Source organism: Pygocentrus nattereri, chromosome 18, assembly GCF_015220715.1.
Source record: "Pygocentrus nattereri isolate fPygNat1 chromosome 18, fPygNat1.pri, whole genome shotgun sequence".
In the NCBI taxonomy this organism is placed as follows: domain Eukaryota; kingdom Metazoa; phylum Chordata; class Actinopteri; order Characiformes; family Serrasalmidae; genus Pygocentrus; species Pygocentrus nattereri.
This window is the reverse complement of record NC_051228.1, coordinates 18,817,209-18,839,739: the sequence shown is the minus strand read 5'-3', so window position 1 is coordinate 18,839,739 and position 22,531 is coordinate 18,817,209.

The following is a 22,531-nucleotide window of genomic DNA, read 5'->3' as shown; positions in this document are numbered from 1 at the left end:
TGTGTGGCACATTTGGCCTGATAACTAAGCTATTGTTAGCTTAGCCAGTATGCTACAGAACAAAACACCACAGAACAGGTGCCATTTCAGCTTTCTGTTACTTGACTTTTGCTCTTTCAGACAATAGTGTTTCTCATCTACACTTCAGCAGAGCAGTTGAATCAAACCACTTCCAATCCAAACAACACAAAACAGGTTTGATTTCTCCTTTCTGTTCCTTCAGCGCCAGCCGCTCGACTTCAATCCCTCAGATTTGAGTCATTATCGTTCTATTCTACTTCAGTTATCATGCTAGCTGAGCTTATGTTAACCAGCTCCTTTCTCAAAGCAGCACTGTTTAACATTTATCATTTGTTAGATAGATGGTTTGACATTTATTGAATGTTGCCTTGCAAATTAAACTATCTACCTATTTGGTGACCATGTGAGCAAACGGCAAGAAAGTAGCATAAATGCATTCATGTCACTTATGACACTTATGGCCCACTCACAAACAAACAATACAGTATACTGTGGTAAAATTTTTAGTTTTTTGAAGATGAATGATGATGTATGATAAATATTTATACAGTTACAATTTCAACTATTTTATTTTTATAAACATAGTGTGTTGTTTAAATTTTGGTGAAATTCCCCTTTGACCACAGGACACACTGCAGAAACACCTGCGGTTTGTCAGAATACTTATAGCATCCAGTCAGCTCGCCCTAAAGGTCCAGTGATTCATTAGTGTAGTGTCATTTGATGGCTCTTGTTTCAGTAATTAAACCTGATGGGTTCTGTGTTTGTGTCTAAGCCTGAAACAACAGAGCTACGAGGTCGCTAGCCATTGATATGGTGATTCATAAACACCTGCTGTTTGTAAAAATGACGGGGACACTCTAAAGCATAGCGATGGCTCTGACCCAGAACAGAACGCTGAATAAATGAAGCTCATTCTGCATAAGCATTTCAACAGATCTGCACCAAATGTTCACATCACTCTGTATCATCTTGTAGATAATAGCGAATTATGCATGTCCTCATAACACGGACCCATGTGCACGTTTTAGATATGCATCTCTTTTTTGGTGTGTTTTATATCCATTTTCTACTGTTTACCCTTTTAAATTTGATATAATTACATTTTCCCTTAAATAATGATTACATTTTGTCTTAGTTAAAGAGCTCACATAACTGAAAACTCAATTTTTGACTTACTTGTTTGAAATACAGGCTAAAGGAGTTATGTAATATGTAAACACTGTTCAAGTTACAAAGAAATTACTCGCCAGTTCATACAGTCCCTATAATGAAACTGGTTTTGTGATGTCATGTAAACCAACCTATTTATATATCCCCCTATTCAGATACATTTAGCCCCGCCCATTCACACCCAAGTTATAAAGAGTGTTTCTGCCTGACTTGCTTTCTGAACAAGGCCTAATACAGGACAGCTAATCAGAACAGAGCTCATTTACATATATCACCACTTAAAGGCACAGTGAGAAAAAAAGCAGCATGTTTAAATGTAAAGGATGAAAAGAAGTTGAATGAATGACTTGGCTATTTTTTGGTACATAAAACCAACACAAATGTCATAAGTGGTCTTTGGGGGCCTGTAAAGGGCCAAAATAAAGGAAAAATGCTTTTCCTTGCTTTTGTGGTGATAATATTTTGATTATATCACGAAAAGTCTGCTTTTAAAATGTGCTTATTCATTCTTCATTCACTGCAGACCATATAGGGAGAAAAAGCTGCAAAAAACCAGCCTTGTTTTTGTGGTCATTAGGTCACCTATACAGCCAAGAGCACTCACGCTGAAGTTTTAGGACAGTTTTTAACCTGGACTGCCTTTTGAATGAGGCACAGGGTAAGAGGAGAAATCTTAATCCTAATTAGTATCCTAATGAGTATCAGGCACTTGAGAGTGTCTCAAGTATCATGATGATAATTTTTAGCCGTATCATCCACCTCTGCTCACCAAGACTAATGCCTCATAGCTGTAATGTTTGTCTGATTCCGAATCATCACAGTGACTCCTGCACTTCCTCACACAAATCTCTCTGTAATGTGAGAGCTTTTTGTGTCTGTGATGAATCGGTGACTACAGTTAAAGCTATTGTTTCGGGGAAGCTGTGCTGGAAGAAAAAGGTCGTCATTTGCTAGATCAGAGCAGAACCAAACAGAGGAATGATGGAGGACAGATCGGAAGGGTGTTTTTGGATGTTTTTTTAGTTGGTAGGGGCCCCGTTTTACAGAGCTGTCAACTTCCAATGCAAATTGCACTTCACAGTTGGACAGCTCTGAGCATTCACAGCTAAAACGCCTCTCTGTATTTATTCCTGTGTCAGAATGCAACTCTCCAGCAGTGATGTGACATCCCTAAACAGCAGCGTTAGTGCAGAGTGGCACGTCCTTATCACATCACTCCTTGCAGAAATCGGATATCGCAATTGACACTGACCATATGAAATGATGCACATTTCCGGCATGCAATGTAAGAGCTATAAGAACATCTAGATGATTTAGAAAGAACACATGCAACCTGAGGGAATTTGGTTTAGTGCTGTACAATATCAGGGATGGTGGAGTAGCTAAGTAGCACGCTACTTTGTGTAGTTTCCTTCAAATATGTGTAGCTAGTACCTGTAGCCGCTACAGTTTTATGAAATGGAGCTAGTAACTGCAGTGCCTACAAATTTTTGTGTAGCTATAGTGAAAATTTTCATTACAACTTTGCCACAGGCTTCAGTCAATCTGTGCAAAATAAACCACAGAACGCGGCCATTCACTGGGCTGTTGGAAACTATGTAATCCTGACTGAGCCATGGACAGCATGAGGACACGTGCATGTGCTCGCCCCACGCACTCATCATCTCTAACTAGTAAGCTTAACTCAGGGGTTGCAACCGAAATGTTAATAAGAGCTGTTTTGTCCTTTCAACAAAAATCAAACCACCTTGGGAGGCACGACATTTTATGTCCATTTTACCGTCTTGGCTGTAAGTATATCTCAGTATGTGCTGATGTTGTTGTACAGGCTAGAAATATAAACACAGATGCAGACTTACTTTGCCCTGCTTTAACCTTTACCTCAGCTGCAGCCGCTTTTCTCACATCTCAGGAAACTTCTCCCCGACTTTCTTGTAAAATGTCTCTCAATGTTCGACTTTTTGTGAGGTTGAAGTCGCTCCTCATCCTCCAGCTTCTCATTCGAATACTCCCGTTCCACCTTAAATGGTGCCTGAGGCACCAGATTGTACTGGACAATGGAACAGGACAATTCGAGAAAGAAGCAGGAGAAAGAGAAGCTGACTTCAGCTTTGTGAATTGTTGCAGATTAAATGTATCAGGAAACGAGCTGAGTGATTATAAATGTAAATAAGTCCATTCTTCTCTAAATTATCGTTGTTCGTCTCAAATCTCTGTCTTTGCCGTTTCATTATCTGCGCTGCTGCGTGTCCAGCAGTCTGCACATCAGTCTTCAGCTTTAAAGGTTGGTGAACTGGCAGTTATGCGTTAAATCCAGCAACCATTTATTGTGAAAACTGTGGTAGAACTGTGTGTTAGAATAATTTTACTGCAAAGGAGGATTATTGACTGTAGGGACCCCCATGGACCCTCACAGAGCAGGTACTTTTAGGGTGGAGGATCATTCTCAGCACTGCAGTAACACTGATGTAGTGGTGGTGTGCTTGTGTGTGTTGTGCTGGTATGAGTGGATAAGACACAACAGTGCTGCTGGAATTTTTAAACATTGTGTCCACTCACTGTCCACTCTATTAGATGCACCTGCGTTGTTGCTTCACCCTGTAGATGTAAAGCCAGAGACGATAGCCCATCTCTTGCTGTAGAGTATGAGCTAATCATCCTCTAGTCCTTCATCAGTGGTCACAGGACGCTGTTGGCTGGATATTTTTGGTTGGTGGACTAAGTTGGTGGACTCAGCAGTGACACTGAGGTGTTTAAAACCTCCAGCAGCACTGCTATGTCTGATCCACTTGTACCAGCACAACACACCACCACCACCATGTCAGTGTTACTGCAGTGCTGAGAATGTTCCACTACCCAAATAGTACCTGCTCTCCTTGGTGGTCCTGTCCACTGAAGAACAGGGTAAAAGGGGGCTAACAAAGTATGCAGAGAAACAGATGGACAGTCTGTAATTGTAGAACAACAAAGTGCACCTATATAGTAAGTGGAGCTGATAAAATGGACGATGAGTGTAGAAATAAGGAGATCATGTTATGCCTGATCAGTGTATCTTGCTGGAATGTTTAAATTGCAGCAGTTTTATTTCAACAGTTGACAACACTTTGGACAAAATTCTCTGGTTTGTATTCAGTTATTTTTGTTGATTTTTGTTAGTAAAACCCTGGAATGATTGATTTTACCTTTAGTCTTAATTTTTGTGAGTGGAAGCACAAGGTGGGTGTTTCTAATGAAGTGGCCAGTCAGTGGAAGAACAAGGTGGGTGTTTCCAATAAAGTGGCCAGTCAGTGGAAGCACAAGGTGGATGTTTCTAATTAAGTGTCGAGTGAGTGGAAGCACAAGGTGGGTGTTTCTAATAAAGTGGCCAATGAGTGGAAGCACAAGGTGGGTGGTTCTAATGAAGTGGCCAGTTAGTGGAAGCACAAGGTTGGTGTTTCTAATAAAGTGGCCAGTGAGTGGAAGCACAAGGTGGGTGTTTCTAATAAAGAGGCCAGTGAGTGGAAACACAAGGTAGGTGCTTCTAATGAAGTATGTCATGTTTGCCTATAAAACAAGTTATGAAGAACCCCAAGAGTTTATAGAGTTTTTCCTGCTGTGACGCACCTGATCCGGCTAATGAAGGGCTGTATAATGAGCTGCTGAGGTTAGTCAGGTGTGTAAGTGTGGAGGAAACGGTAAGTGTGCAACACTGAGGTTCTTCAGTACTGGCACTAAGAACCACTGATATCGTGACTCTGAAGCCCTTCAGTTTTTACTCTAAAAATGTATTAATGCACTGCTTGGATGCCTTGATTCACATTCTCTCTCACATCCTTGTCATGCAGGCCTTTAAGTCTCAGTTGATTACATCCCGCCAAAAGGGAAAAGAAGTGATTTTTTTAAAACCCGACACTAGATGTCAAGAAGAAAAAGCATGCAAAATACAGCAAAAACCAGCCAATCATGAAAAAGTGAAAAAGAAAATTCAAAGAAAAGTTATGAACCGCCGTCTCGCTTTAGACACTGATAAAGCTTCAAGGTCTCTTTGTCTTGACTTATTCATGAATTGCAACTCTGGGTATTCTGCATACACTTTAATTACTTATGGATATAGATTCTGTTTAACATAAAACACGTTCTGTTTGACGCTGAATCCGAATTTCTGACCTTTGTTAACTTAGGCTTCAGATGTAGTAGTCTACAGTACAAGAAGCAAAATGTCAATAAGCTAATTTACTTAGAAACAAAAGCACTCTATAATGCTCTATAATGTTCATATAATCCACACAGTCATTCTGACAGACTGTAATACACTACAGGAAGTGTAAGGGTCGATATGGCTTCTACCGTTTTGTAGTACCATAAAAAGAGATAATAGAACTTTGAATTAATTAGTTCACTTCATTAATTCACCCATCTTTTCTACTAGACGGATGTGCTGTGCCATAGTGCGATGATTTTTGTACTTCACTGTTGTTAAGGATCAGCTGAGGTAATAATTCCACTGGAGTAATGTGCTTGAGAACCACTCATTTATCCTTTGTTGTTTGCATTACATGCACTTTACAGAAATGCAATCTACACAGTCATATTTTTAGAATAGTGCATAAGTGAAGCTGAATATGGATTCTAGATAATTATCTCAGAATAGTGAACAACTAATATTAATAAACTCAAATGAGAACAGTTTTCAGAAGTACAAGTTTATTTACAGCACATTAACCTGCCTAATTATTCCATGTGCTGTAATTTGTTTGTGAGTTTCTAACCTGGCAGTGAAAGTAGTACCGAAATAAAATTATCCAACATCTTATTCAGTTTAAGAAAGCTGTGCTCTTCCAACGTTTTGGATGATATTAAAATATAGGCAGTTTATTTATTTATTTATACAGTAATTACTATACAGACAATGTGTACTGGGTAAGTCTATATATAGAGAAGTATGAATTCATACGGTAACTGGACTCCTGCCTCTTGGATTCTTTGTGTGAGACATCAACTAATGTTATACACAAATCAGCCATAACATTTTGACCGCCTCTTTATTTCTACGATCATTGTCCATTTTATCAGCTCCACTTACTATATAGGTGCACTTTGTAGTTCTACCATTACAGACTGTAGTCCATCTGTTCCTCTACATACTTTGTTAGCCCCCTTTTACCCTGTTCTTCAGTGGTCAGGACCCCCATGGACCCTCACAGAGCAGGCACTATTTGGGTGGTGGATCATTCTCAGCACTGCAGTAACACTGACACCACTGGTGGTGGTGTGTTAGTGTATGTTGCGCTAGTCTGAGTGGATCAGACACAGCAGTGCTGCTGGAGTTTTTAAACACTGTGTCCACTCACTGTCTATTCTATTAGACACCTTGTCAGTCCACCTTGTCGATGTAAATTCAGCTCATCTGCTGCTGCATAGTTTGTGTTGGTCATTCTCTAGTCCTTCATCGTACAATTTAATGTTATATACCAGCTACTGTGTATTAAATATAGTGTTTTAAATACAATGGTACAAATGTATAATATACACTATATATATAATACACATATAACATATACATACACATACACTATATTGCCAAAAGTATTCACTCACCCATTAATCATTGAATTCAGGTGTCCCAATCACTTCCATGACCAAAGGCATATAAAACCAAGCACATAGGCATGCAGACTGCTTCTACAAAGTGAAAGAAAATTAGTGAAAGAATGGGTCGCTCTCAGGAGCTCAGTGAATTCCAATGTGGTACCGTGATAGGATGCCACCTGTGCAACAAGTCCAGTCGTGAAATTTCCTCGCTACTAAATACTCTACAGTTAACTGTCAGTGGTATTATAAGCCATGAAATGGTAGATCACGTAAAATGACAGAGCAGGGTCAGTGGATGCTGAGGCGTATAGTGCGCAGAGGTCGCGAACTTTCCGCAGAGGCAATTGCTACAGACCTCCAAACTTCATGTGTCTTTCAGATTAGTGCAAGAACAGTGTAGAGAGCAACATGGAATGGGTTTCCTTGCCAAAGCAGCTGCATCCAAGTGCAAATCAAATGCAGTGGTGTAAAGCGCAGCCAGTGGACTTTAGAGCAGTGGAGACGTGTTCTTTGGAGTGACGAATCACGCTTCACCATCTGGCAGTCCGATGGACAAGTCTGGCTTTGCTGGTTGCCAGGAGAATGGTACATGTCTAATTGTATTACGCCAAGTGTAAAGTTTGGTGGAGGGGGTATTAGGTATGGGATTTGTTTTTCAGAAGTTGGGCTCGGCCCCTTAGTTCCAGTGAAAGGAACTCTTAATGCTTCATACCAAGAGATTTTGGACAGTTTCATGGTCCCGAATTTATGGGAACAGTTTTGGGACGTCCCTTTCCTATTCCAGCATGACTGCACACCAGTGCAAAAAGCAAGGTCCATAAAGACATGGATGAGCGAGTTTGGTGTGAAGAATTTGACTGTCATTGACCCAACTCGATAGAACACCTTTGGGATGAATTAGAGCAGAGACTGCAAGCCAGGCCTTCTCGTCCAAAATCAGTGTCTGACCTCACAAATGCCCTTCTAGAAGAATGGTCCAAAATTCCCATAAACACGCTCCTAAACCTTGTGGAATATATATATATATATATATATATATATATATATATATTGCTGAGTTGCTAGTTTTTTACAAACCCTGGTCATTTTGATGTGTACAGAGGTATGTCCAGGTGTCTGGTGATGGTCAAAGCAATCACAAAGCAGCTGTCACGGATCTGCTTGTACAATGAGTTGCCAAAAAGATTAATGATGCTCTGTTTCTTATCAAAGCTCTGCACACGCTGCATGTGTGTTTGTGTGTGTGAACTAGACCTTTCCCCTCTTCACTTCTCCTCGGCTCATTCTCCTGATGTGAGTATCCTCTTTTTTCCCTTTTCTGATGCAGTTAGCTTTGCCAAGCTCAGAAATGTGCTGCAACAGCAAAGCACCAGTCCAAACCCCACATGCACAGATAAGAGCAGGCCTTAAATACTGTCAATAACAGAAGAAGCAAAGAAACAAACGTGCGTGTAGAGTACTGTCTACATGCTGCGATTCTGTCTGAATCACAGTGCTTTCTCACTGTATCTCAGAGGGATGTCCTTTTAAAGCAGTCATACTTCTAAAAATGAAAAAAGAGAATTGTGCTACAGGGAAAAATGAGTTTTGAATTAGAAGCAAAACAGGGACTTTTGAATGCAGGAAAGGGATAACAAGCTTCTACATTGTGAATTTCACTGGGGATTAGCGTAGTTAGCATGCTGTCTGGGTTCATTTGAAGCACTCCGGTTGTGTTTACACTGCTATTCTGTTGTTATCAATGCACCTCGTGTGCTTTAGACCTTTTTAGTGACTATCACTCAGTAGACACCCAGTGTAATGTGAATGTGTCTTGTGTGCATACTTTTCAAAAGATTCATAGTAGACAGCAATCTGACCCACTGCGGTAGTGCAACATGCGGCGGTCCATGACAAGACGGTTAGCTTGTAATCCATAGTTTATTGACATCAGAGCTTTAATTTGAGTATTAATACAGCTAAACAAAAATACATTCTAACATCAAAATACAGATTATGTTGTATGATTTTCAGTTCTTCCTAGCAAGAATTTGCAGTGTTTCTTATTTTTTTATATGTCAAATTACATTTGTGAATATAAGTTACACATCCTCTGAAGAGAACACACATTTTTGTACACAAGTACTGTTTATTTACTGTAACATATTGGAACAAAATCACATTTTAGATAGATAGATAGATAGATAGATAGATAGATAGATAGATAGATAGATAGATAGATAGATAGATAGATAGATACTTTATTGATCCCAAAGGAAATTTAGCAACCCTTTTGTGGTTGATCCAAAAGTCATGGCACATTTTGCAAATCAGTCAAATGCCATATATAAAATGTGTTGACAGTATTCAATTGAAATGTATCCCTGGAAGTGCATGTATTGTAAATGATGTCAGTCACATGACTGACCATGTTAGCCAATTATGAAAGATGCTCTAACCCAGACAGCTTTCTGAATGTAGGAAAGGGTAGCCAATCAGAACAAAGATCATTTGCATGTGTCAGTCTTAAAGGCACAGTAAAAAAATAGCCTATTTAGGCACCACACACCGAACACACTGTGACGCATCCAAATATTTGAGACCATTGTTTTTAATGTCGGTGCACACACCGGCATCAACATATGGTGGAGCTCGGCCACTCCCAGCACTGCTCAACATATTGGTTGGTGTAAGTCATAGTGTTAACAACACTTCTACATTTTTTAACCAGACACTGTTGGAAATAAAGGTTCTGCAGGTGCATTTTCATTCATCAAGGTACAAATAATGTAAATTTACCCTTAAAGGTTCAACACTGGCTGTGTTTATTACATGCAAAGATTATGCCAATTGCATGCCTCTGTACACTGTCAAAAGTAAAGGTACTAAACTGTCACTGGTGGTGCCCCTCTTGTCACTGGGATGGTACACTCAAGGGTTCATCTCAGTACCTTTAGTCAGGGAACATAACTGTACCATAGAAAAGTTATTGAAGTTATATTTTTTTAGGTTTTATTGACTCCACACGCCCCATCTCATCTCCAGGCTTTTTATTTTATTGTTTTGTTTTAAAACATTAGATTATTTGAAGGTACAAATATGTACTTTTCATCTGGAAAGACTTATTTCACAACTGGGCCACAACTGGGCCTTAAATCCACTGCTGTACCTTTTAGGGAACATTTATATTGTTTGTACCTTGATGAATGAAAAATGTATACCTGCACAGAACCTTTATTTCTAACAGTGTAGAATACCACTTAATGTAGACATCACCATGACAACCAGCATTGTGCAAGTCCAGCCCGAGCCACTTTTACTGTTCTGGCTTTTAGCTTTGTAATATGCTGATTTAAGAAACTTCAATCTTTCATTCATGTTATTCATTTGCTCACATACTCATCTAAACAACTTGTTATTGCAAGTTTTATGTCTGTCCATCCTGCTGACTGTTTTGAAGTTTGAAGTATAAACTTTGACTAAAGTTGAACATCATAGACTTCAATTTTGTCACTAACATACTTAAACTCTCTAATCGGGAATGTAATCAGATATAAGCGTTTACATGGATATTATTCTTCTTTTTAATTGATTATTTACTAGATTAGCCACCTCATTCAGTTGGATAGAAATTGTTTTCAGAATAGCCTCAAATAGTCTACTCTGACTGAAGTGTTCACATGGACACATTCTGTTCCAATTAAGCTTGTAGTTGGATTATTAACAGATTAACAGGCTGCATGTAAATGTGGCTACTGATTTTAAGGAGAAAGGCATGTGTTTGTACCCTTTCATACCATAATGTTTTAAAACCAACTAGAAAGTGCAATGTGCTATGTTAATTGCAGTTCCACCTTAAATGGAGTGCCACTTTAAATTCATCCATCCATCCATCCATTTTCTAACCTGCTTCTCCCTCAGGGCAGGATACACCCCAGACAGGTCGCCAGTCCATCGCAGGGCATTTAAATTCAGTGTCACCTTAAACAGAGTTCCATCTTAAATTTAGTCCTAAATTAAGTTCCTTAAATCTTAAACCTGAAATCCTGAGGGAGCAATCTAACATCGAACATGAACTCTTAGAAAAGAAGATGGTTACCTTCTGTAAGGAAATTTGTTTTGTCAGAAAATGTACATTTTATCATTTTAAGGGAATAAAAGAGATGCAGTAAGTTAAGTTTTGTCCTTCTTATTGGCTGGCCACTTACTCTTATAGGAGTCCAGGACCACCCCCCAGACAACCCACTTCAAACAATGTGTGTGCTGGACAACATCTTTATAGGAAAAATATAACAATGTGGTCAAATATAAGATATGTTAACTGTAGTCAGTTGAATTGTACCCCTGTAAGTGCATGTTCTAGACGATGCCTTCTTTTTTTCATGGGAAATTTCTGACAGCACCAACACTTAGGAGAATAACATGAGTTGCAAATGATATAAGTCATGTAACTGACTATACTAGCCAATTATAAAGGGTGTTATAGCCCAGACTGCTTTCTGAATGAGACGCAGTGCAAGGCAGCCAATCAGAACAGATCTCATTTGCATATGGCAGTCCTAAAGGCACAGTAACAGAAACAGCTGCTATCTTTAATGGTCTGGCAATAGCTAATGGCACCTGTTACTTGCTAGTGCATTTCTGGACTCTCATTAAACTTAGGCTGTTCTTCAGTGCTGTGATGTCACTCTTATCTGTGGTGCCATGTGTAGGTCTGTAGATTGTTCAATTATCCCTAAAAATGACCAAAATGTTTATTTACTATTCATTCCACTGTTTGAAAGTTTAACATGGCCTCAGACCGTCCTCCACTTTTCTGACATTCCCAGGCTACACACAGCCTAAAGTTATATCTGGCAAATCAGTTAAAATTAATTAGAAAGCAATTAAAACTTCCACAGTGCGAGCAATTACTGACGCCATAAAGTTTGATTGCTTTACATTAGAGCCTTGCAAAACTGACCTTTCAGAGGTGATCAAAAATTCCAAATGGTTCTTTGAAAATAGGAATAGACTCCTCATTCCTCAACCTCACTGTCAAGGCTGAGGTTATTTCATTATATGCATTAATCCACTTTCATAGAGATTTGACTGTCTGCATTTTACCTTGCCTATTTTTGTTCTATTGCTGCGCTTTTTCATGTTGATCAAGGGTAAACCCATGCATAAGACATTCCCCTTCAGCATCAGGGACAGATGAATGGTTTCAGATTCTTTTGAAAGCCTTCCTTTATCCCTTTCTCTTTTCATTCCTGATGGAAAGATTGCAAGAATAGAAAGAAATCAAGTAGCGGCTGTCTGTAACTGTGGCCCATACATGTACATTTTCATTTTGTGGAGTTCATGCTGGTGCTGCATTTTGAGGACAGCGTGTAGCTTTGATTGTAACTTGATTATGATCCACAAGGCTTTTCCTCTTTTATCGTTTATCATATGTCTCCAATTAGTCTCAGCCTCAGATCCTCTGCCCACTAATGTACATGGATCTGTAAATTATCCAGACAGCTTGTCTAATGAGTGAATTCAGATACATTTCTGCTACAGGTGTTCAACAGATTGAATGATCTCCATAAAAAAGCACTGACCAATAAATTGGGAAGCTCTGGAGCAGCCACAGATTAGGCTATAATCACTATGCCCAATGCGAAAACATGGGCTAGAGGGGTATAAACTGGGCTGTGGGACAGTGTAATTGTGTTCTCTGGATGGACAGCTAATACTATCATTTTGTCAGTTGTGCTCTTATAGGCTATTCACACTTCTGTTACACTCTGATTGGTTATCCACCCTTCAGCAACTCTCTAATTGTCTATCCACATTTGCACTTTGATTGGCTAAATTTATAAATCACTAAACATTTTTCCACACTTTTTTTGGTGTTAGCAACACAGAATTTCTAAGTCATTTTGCACCATATTTCCCCTACTTTGTTTCCTGTGGGTGTTTTTTTGTTGTAGCTCCATTTTGACAATTTGCTGCTCCTGTCATGCTACAAAAAGTTGTCAGTTGTTGGTTGTTTAGGTTGTTATTTAAATGACCCTTCCCTGTAAAAGTCAGCCTTTCTTGGCTTCACTGGGCAATGAAACCCACCAGACTCTCTAACAACAAAAAGAAGGCAGATGCAATTTACGCTAAGTGTAGGTAAAATGATATTGCTATAGCATGATTTTACTATTTACACTTAGTCTTCATAGTGATATCATGATATTTACACTTACAGAATCATGTACTATTTTATACTGTTTCTTGATACTGGTTATACATTAACCTACATAGAATTATTATTAAGATTATTATGCTTATTTCAAAGAAGCTGTACTTGATGTCATTCTTAACAACAAATCTCTCTCTTGTCAGGGGTCAGTATCCCCATTTTTGATTAATTTAAGACAATAATAATGGACAGTACATAATCATTAAGAAGTGTAAAATAAAACATACCCTCTAGACTTAAACCAAAGGTATCAATTTCACTGACTGAAAAGGCCATATTAAAAAGACTTCTACAAATCTGTGGGCCATAGAATGTATGTGTTTTTATTGGATTGTTAAATAACACTTTGCTGAGTGAGATGCCCAGTGTTATTCAAAATATGCCAAAACATCATCAAAATAAAGGTAGTCACAGTGAATACTTGAAACATTCAAAAATGAAACAAATATAACAATAAATGTTGAAATAGGCTACAATAATAGACACATTATGCTGCAGTGCATGCTAGGAATTGTAGTGCAGCGTGTTGTGAAACGGGCTAATGTTAATAGAAAATTAAAATAATTTTGCTGGCCAAATAGTATTATTCTGATCTGTGCTTCTCACATGGGACTTGAATTTTCTCTTGAATTAAAATACAAAAAAAACTAAAAAAAAAAACTGCCAACCCCTCAAACTTGCAGGGGGCAGTGGTGTTATCCACTATGCTGTAGCAACCAGCATCAGTGTACTATCCTAGATAAGACTGTTTAACTGCTTACATGACAAAGTTTTAATACATACATATATAAATTAATAACAGCACAACAAGAATGCACTGAAGTCCCTGTAGTTACTGAAAAATACATCTAAGCATGTAAAAAGACTGGGTGAAGACTGATGCTTTACTTATAATACTTATTGAGTAGTGAATGGAAAATTGCATTAATTTATTTTCTGGTTAATATGACTCTATATAACTCTAAACTGTACCTCTCTCTTTTCTTTATGAAAAACATACAATGGTAGCAAGAATAAGCAATTTGGTGTGCTATAGTCACATGATTTACTAGGCAGACTTAATGCAAATAGCCAGGCTGTGTGGTAAACACTGTTTTCACTTGGAGAAAATAGACACTGCCTAAAAAGAAATCTGTCCTGTGAGTGTGGATTCAAAGAAAACGACACTTACTGTATATACATCCTGTTGCACATGTAACACCTAACCTAACAGGAAGGATATTTATGGCAGACTTGAGATCTTCCACAAGCATAAAGCAACACAATTTTACATTAATATGTTTAGAAGTGGTCAGTAAAGGACAGAGTGCTGCGCCAAAAGATCGGTCTTTTAAATCCCATTTGTCTTGAGTGATTGCTTTGCCTTTTCTTATTCTCTCTTATCCAAATGTACAGAGAGGACTTGTGCAGGAGCAGCACAAAATGATACTGAGCTGAAATGGGCTTCAAAGAATAGTATTCAAATAGAAACTGCACTTAACCCTTCTTCACCTCGCGCTGCTCCTGCATGGTAATTGGTGTGTTTTGTATGCCGCTCTGCTCAGAACCACGCACGTTCTAGCAGCACCATTAAGCTGTCGCAGCTTGTCAGAGCAAAATACATTTGTCTGTAATGGTACGAATGACTCCCCTATGATATGGCACAGGATGTTGTCAGGAGCACAAGGATCAGCATGAGAAGAAAGCTAATACAGGCCTTCATCAACACAAGCTCTGAATCACCAGCTTTACTCTGGAATGGCCTGTTCCTCATGCAAATAGGAAACAGAATGCGTTCAGCATGCTTCTTAAAAGCTAAATCAGATGCCTTTGCTTTACCACATTTCATTTATGAATATCAATAAAAAGGAGTGGTATAAAAGTGGAAATAAAAATCACCTTCATGAAAAACAATGAAATAGTGGCCGTTATATTGCTTTCTCATTATTACTGCATGCCCTATACTGCATATCTCCAAAATGGTAACTTTACAGGAGAAGGAAAAAACATACTCTACTTTTACTGTGCCAGTGGAACCAGACGTCTTTTCAAGTTATTTTGGCTCATTTCTGTTGGTCCATTTACTGTAACATTTACTCACCATATAAAGGATAACTGGTACTTTCAAATGATGTTGACTGTAAAAAGGCAAAAATGGAGATATAAGGTTTTATTCCAACAACAGCGATAGATTTAAATGTGTACTGTCACAAGTTATGCAGATTTTTATAGCTCCACCAGGCTGCTGCACAGTTAAAGACTGATGCACAGTTAGTGTTAGCCATCTTCCAGCCCTTCATCAATGGTCAGCTTCTGACCACAGAGCTGCTCTTGACTTGATGTTTGTAGGTGGTTTGCAGTTCTCTCTTGTTTTAAGATTGCTGTGATGCTCTGTTATACTGATTTACTCGAGTTTAACCCCCTAAAATATCAAGCTTACTACACACTAAGGCTTATTATACAGTAACTTCAGAGACTTCAGTGCAAACTGATTGAGCTATTCGTAGGTTATAGAAGTGTGTAATAAAACTTTGGGCCTGTCATGGGCCCCTGGCCATATAAGGCATTAAAGTATGCTACGACTAGGTCTAGGGTCTCAGAAAATGAGAGTGGGGTCTCTCCTTAGACCAGCAGCCAGACTAAACACCAGACACAATTTAAAGCAGAAGCTGCAGGTACATTTAGACTTTCTTACAAATATGAAAGTTTGCATAAGTCTAAGCTGAATGGGGCTTCATGAACAAGCGTAGGTCAAAAATCATAAACAAAGAGAACTAACAAATTCAAATCTAACTAAACTAAAAATAAACTTGTCTCCTACCTTTCTACTTAAACTCATCCCCTACTCCTCCCCAAACTCACAAAGTCTAATAAAGTGGTCCCAAATTTGAAAATAGAGGCGAAGCAGGGGAAACTGGAGTAAAGAGTGCCAGGCTGGCCTGGACAGGAGTTCTTCCAGGTCACCTCAGATGGGAGAGATCCGTAAATGTCTCCCAGCTCGGGGACCTCTAGGAGGGTGGCCGAGTGGCCAATCACATGCTTGCACATAAAGGAACATTCAAGAAAGAAAGTACACAAAATGATGACAGACAGACACAAAGAAAAACTGTTTTTGACAAGAGATCATGACAAGGAGCAGTACGTAAGATGACACACCCTGTTGAATTCATATTCTTCACAGTCCCTCCTTCTCCTCCCTCTTTACACCCCCCATGTTAACTTATCCATCCAGAAGAAATGTTGCAAGTTCAGCATCAAACTTAATTCCTTTGCTTGCCAATGCTGACTCTTGCTTTTGTTCTTCAGTATCTCACAAAAGTGAGTACCCCCTCACATTTCTGAAAATATTTTATTATATATTTTCATGGGACAACACTATAGAAATGAAACTTGGATATAACTTAAAGTAGTCAGTGTACAGCTTGTATATCAGTATAGATTTACTGTCCACTCAAAATAACTCAACACACAGCCATTAATGTCTAAATAGCTGGCAACACAAGTGAGCACACCTCACAGTGAACATGTTTAAATTGTGCTCAAAGTGTCAATGTTTTATGTGACCACCATTATTATCTAGCACTGCCTTAACCCTCTTGGGCATGGAATTCACCAGAGCTTCACAGGTTGCTACTGGAATCCTCTTCCACTCCTCCATGATGACATCACAGAGCTTGAGGATGCCCAACAAGTGCTCAATTAGGTTTAGGTCTGGAGACATATTTGCCCAGTCCATCATTTTTACCTTCTTCAAGGCAGTTGTCATCTTGGAGGTGTGTTTGGGGTTGTTATTTTGTTGGAAAACTGCCATGTGACACAGTTTCCGAAGGGAGGGGATCCTGCTCTGCTTCGGACTGTCACAGTACATGTTGGAATTCATGTTTCCCTGAATGAACCGCAGCTTCCCAGTACCGGCAGCACTCATGCAGCTCCAGCCCATGATGCTACCACCACTGTGCTTGACCGTAGGCAATAGACACATGACACGAGGGAGAGAAAATGACACAATTGGACACAATTTGGACTCTGTGTTCACTGTGAGATGTACTCATTTATGTTGCCAGCTATTTAGACATTAATGGCTGTGTGTGGAGTTATTTTCAGAGGACAGTAAATCTATACTGCTATGCTTCTTTACACTGAATACTTTTACGTTATATCCAAGTTTCATTTCTATAGTGTTGTCCCATGGAAGATACAATAAAATATGTGCAAAAATGTGAGGGGTGTACTCACTTTTGTGAGATACTGTATGTGCCTGACTTTTTTCAACTTGAATATATTCATAAACAAATGCAACAAAGCTAGCATACAGCTGAATTTAATCAGTGACATTTTACAGTTAACTATAATAGCTTGCATAATAAAACATGCTTACTCGTTCTGGCTGAGGGTCCTTGGGAAGTGAAATCAGGACAAAGGTGTGAAATTGGGCTTCACACTGGGAGCAGAAGGCTACTTCTACATCCTCCATGTTGGACTGATGGCAGATTCTATGCTACAGTGACTCACTATTGCCTCTTTAGGCACAAAGTATTATAGGGCAGGACAGGCTGCTTAGCATGCTAAATACAGTAGATATCTCTGCACCATCATACATACATGAATATCTTTGACACAGAACTGTTATTTCTTCACATTCTCTTGATAATTTTAATTAATTTTGTAATGTTTTAAACTAAAAATCTTACAATTGCTCCTTTAAAGCCCTGTTTGGTTGAAATTCATCTCCTCGTCATCTACAGCCAACAGTGTTTGATTAGTTAATCAAAAAAAGTTTTGATCCATTACAAATGAAAAAAAAAAAAAGTCACCTCACACCTCCCCTACTATGATCCACCCTCTAAATCCTAACACACATGGAGTATCCGGAAAGTACTAAGGAACATTCTTTTCAGCACTTTATTGAGAAATCAACTGTTCAATTCAGTTAACTCATCATTTTAAGTACAATGAAAGCAAAAACAACTATGGCAGTTAGGTTACTTACATTTTTCAGTTTAAACTCGGTTTTCTCTGCTAGGCTTTTCCAGTGTACAATAAAAATCACTTGACCCAAGCTCGGTGTTGTACATTCAAAAAAGGTTTACCTGATATTTTTTAAGACCTGTAGACCTTTGACACTGTTTATCAGGATACAAAATTACCTAGTCATGATGTTTTATTTTATTGTGTTTTGGTAAGGAGGCCAAGCAGAGGCAAGGAGAGATTTAATGAATGATTCCTCAGCTTCATAAATATATAAACACTGTATACTTTTTAACAATATGGTTCTAGAAGGGTTCTTTAATAAATGAACCATGAACACTCAAATAACTAATTGCATGCTTAAATGTTTCTTTTCATGCTGAAAATGGTTCTTCAGAATGATAGAGAATGTATTGTATATGGTTCTATATAGCACCAAAAAGGGTTCTGCTATTGTTACAATGTCAAGCTTGTCAAGTCTGAAATATAGTGGGTCCTTGGGAGTCCAAGACCCCCTAAATAACCCTGGTTATATATATATTTGAGTCTGTCTGTTTTACTCAAATAAACAGCATAACATCATAAATATTTTAAGAGACCATCAAGAATTTTAATTTTAAGATATTCAGGGGGTCGCTAAAATAGTTATGATGTTGTACTGTCCATTCAGGTTAAACAGATGCTCAAATATAGATTTTGTGAAGCTCATTGTTTATCTGCTTCATCCACAATCAGCTTCTGTCTTTGGTATCTTAACTAACTAGAGCTGCAGCACTGCTCTGCCTCAGGGTGGCGCTGTAGCAGACTGGTTCATCCAGTTGGTCCTTAATAGTCCAACAGAACATTAACAGGAGATGTGTAGATGAGACTGATGTGAAAAGAGATGGAATGTGTAGAGAAGTCGGAAAATTAAAACACCTCCGTTTTTGACTATTTTTTCACTTTCTTTTACTACTGGTTCACATTTAGTCTATTCAGCATAGAACATCATTACGGCAGTACAGTACATACAGTGAAATACAGTGCAGTCCAGGCTCTGTACTACATAGACATCTTCACTCTGAAATCTAATCCGTTTAGTCTCCATGATGACTTGAAATTGAGACAGAAAGTGGGGAGCGGCGATGCTGTGATAAACAGCAGGGGGCGCTCTCACAGTATTCACAACTTACAGTTTATCAAACTATAGTTTTGTTTTGACCTTTTTTACATTAGGCAGCTGAAACTTACATTTTTACTTTTTCATTACATATTTACATTTCAGCTGTGTGTATGGTTGGTTGCTAGGAAACAAACATGACAGTTGATTGTTGACTTTGACTGTGCAGGTTAAGATAAAATTCAGATTAATTAAGATAAGACTTGCTTCTGTAATATGAATTTGCACATTACACACATACCGTAGACACTAAGAACTGGCCCTGACAACAAGAATTGTGATAAACACAAATTGGATTAATCAAATAAATAATCTTTGATTCTAGTTGCCCTTAGTAACAGTTATCTGACATCAAAACTACTTTCATGCTGTACTGTAAGGTCATCTAAAGTGCAGGACAAACGCTGCAGCTCCAGAAGCCGTGCTGAATCTCACAGCTCGGACTGCAACATGCGGTGTGAAAACCCTCGTGAGAATGCGAGTGTGAAGGCTGACCTCAAGGTTGACCTCACCGCTCACGGCAGGGGAAAGTGACCTCATGTTGTTGCTGTGTTAATGAGCCTGGACATACTGCTGCTTCAGCATCACCAGGCATCACTCTGCCTGGAGTCTACAGCCATCTCTCAGCAGCTCAGATCATCCTGTATCCACCACACTTTCTCTTACAGTCCTTTAGGTTCTAGCTTTTAATCATGTGTAAGGTACAAACTCCAAACAGGTTCTAGGTATTAAAGGGGAATTTTACCATTTGTTTCTAAATGTCTACAGAATGCATTGTTCTAGAGAAACGTGTTCACCCTGTTGGTGATAGGACCCAGACATCCACCTCTAAAAGCTCCCTCAAAGAAAGTTATTATATGAAATGGTTATGACTACACTGCCTGATGTCCGAGACACTGTTTTTATGGTGGAGGGATACATGCAGGGCGTTCTAAGGTGAAGAAAGCTTACTATTTCAGATTTTCCACTATTTTACCATCATCAACATTCCTTATAAAACTCAGAAGACATGTGTAGGTCGACTGGTGGTTTTGGATAGTAAATAAAATGTCTATATTTGTGTTGTAGTCATGGCAACCCTTGGCTCCTATCACCGACCCCTGTAAAGAAATCTGAACCATTTCACACCAAACCACATTTCAGCTGAATTATGCAAAAATAAGTTAAAGTATAGTTATTCACATTTAACTGGGTTAATATGTGGGACCAACTTCACAGTACTGGGCGATTATAAAAAAATTACGTTATCATTGTCAAAAAATTATTTTAAATATATCAAATTAAATTATAATAAATCATTATAATTATTTTAAAATACAATTGTAGGCTAATATCTCTAAAGATGAATGTAAATGTTTGTTGACTAGCTCTTTGCATTGCACTGAATCTTTTCTCGCCCAATTCATGCTTCTTTCTCAGTAATGTCAGTCTTTCTGAATGAAGCAAAAAAGCATTAGACAATACAGCTACTTTCATTCTGTACAGTGATTTCACATCACATGCATAAACAAGAAAGACACAGAAGTATTTGGCCTAAAGTATTTCATTACAAGACAGATAAGACTCTCTGTTTGGTTCTGTTGAGAGTGAAACTATGTAAGTGCATGTATTATCCCTCATCAGTAAAGCACAGGGTCTGGTTACATCAAACCCTCCAGGATTTTGGCTCCTTCAACCACAGTGATGGCAATCTTCATCACATCTTTTGCTACACAAACATTGCAGGGTAGACAATACAGAAAACCAGGTTTTATTAGCTCACCAGGGAAATTTAATGACAATGCAAATACAAATATTATCCCTTTTTACTCAAGATATAACACCTATTGGTATGCCTATTGCTAACACTAGATCTAATCTGCCCAGCACTCACTCTTTCATTCTCCCGCTACTGACCTTCAACACAACTGCAAAGCAAGCAGAGTTATTCATGTCACAAAAGCAAAATAATATATAGGTCATAAAAATGGTTTGTAATGGTTATAATATGGTCTATGACAGTCTAAAGAAAAGCTGGCTGGCTGGCTAGCTGGCTAATTAGTCTGTGCCTATTTGTAACAGGTAAAACACTCACAATGCTTATGAAAAACTTTCTCTGTTTTTTGTGCTGTTTGTGCTATGAGAACTTGGACCAAGCATATGCAAGGGAATTCTAGCTTGTTCATGTGGCCGGGGCGAATTCAAACGATTGAGAAAATTAAGTTGTACAGTGTACAATTAAGCTGGTAGAAAATGCGTCTCCATAACTCAATAGAATAACAACTGCAAATAAAACCTCTGGAAATGTCATATAACTTGATTTTTTTATCTTACAACAGTGCATATATTTAAGTATTGGCTAAAGACCATCTGACTTTTTAGAGTGACTGGGTTCTTTACATTAATTTTACTCAATACGACTTACAAATTTCATACAATAACAAAATATATTAATTATTTTTCCACTTTGTGTGAAATTACAGTGAAACATAGTGTGAATATACTTTCACCACTATTTATGAGGCATTTTATATAATTTATCAGCTTAATATCTTGAATCTTTTAGTAATTTCAGGGTAAACTTAGTTAGATTTTACTTTTATCATTTTATCCAAATTAATACACAATACTGTGGAGTTTGTGCATACTCAGTTGATATCTAGAACCTATTGGGCATTGTATTGTAATTTAATTACCCTGTTGTTGAACCTACCATGAGTATGCGGACGCATATGCAGAGATAAGCGAGATTTATTAAGGGCAAATCCAAAATCAGGGTTGAGACAGTCCAGGGTCATAGAGCCAATACGGATAGATCGGGGGGCAGACATGACAAATCAGTATCAAACAAAAAGTACAAACAACAACACAGACAGAGATTCAAACAAAGCTAACAAAGACCAGCACTAGACTAATGAAAACACAGGGTTTAAATACAAGAGGGCTAACAAGGCAGGTGGAAACACAGGTGAGAATAATCAGGGGAGGAGTCACCAAAACAAGGGGCCAGACTAGAAAACAAACAAATGCACATGGAAGCTCAAAACACAACACGAACACATGGACAGGACCGGGAGGGGCCAATCATGACAACCTATACTCTAAATATGTAGTACATAAGAGTTTGTACCTGATTTTCCTAATTAATGCCCAGAACTTAAGGAACTGTAAAATAAAGCATTACACTTAAATCTAAGATTGTTGTTGGAATAAAAGGGAACTCTCCTTTCAGCTGGACATTATAATGCAATTATTAATCCCTATGCACATTCTGTGGTTAAATATATTTTTATATTGTCTGTTGTAACAATGTCCTTCCTTTTTCAGGCTTGCTAATGATTCCTTTATCCATATGGTTTTGGGCCCTCACAACATGGATAAAAGAGGATGTTGACCAGACCACATCAAGAGGTAGATATGTTTGTCATGTTAGTGATGAGCTGGAGCCTCTAGCTTCATCACAATCATCATCATTTTTCTTCATGTAG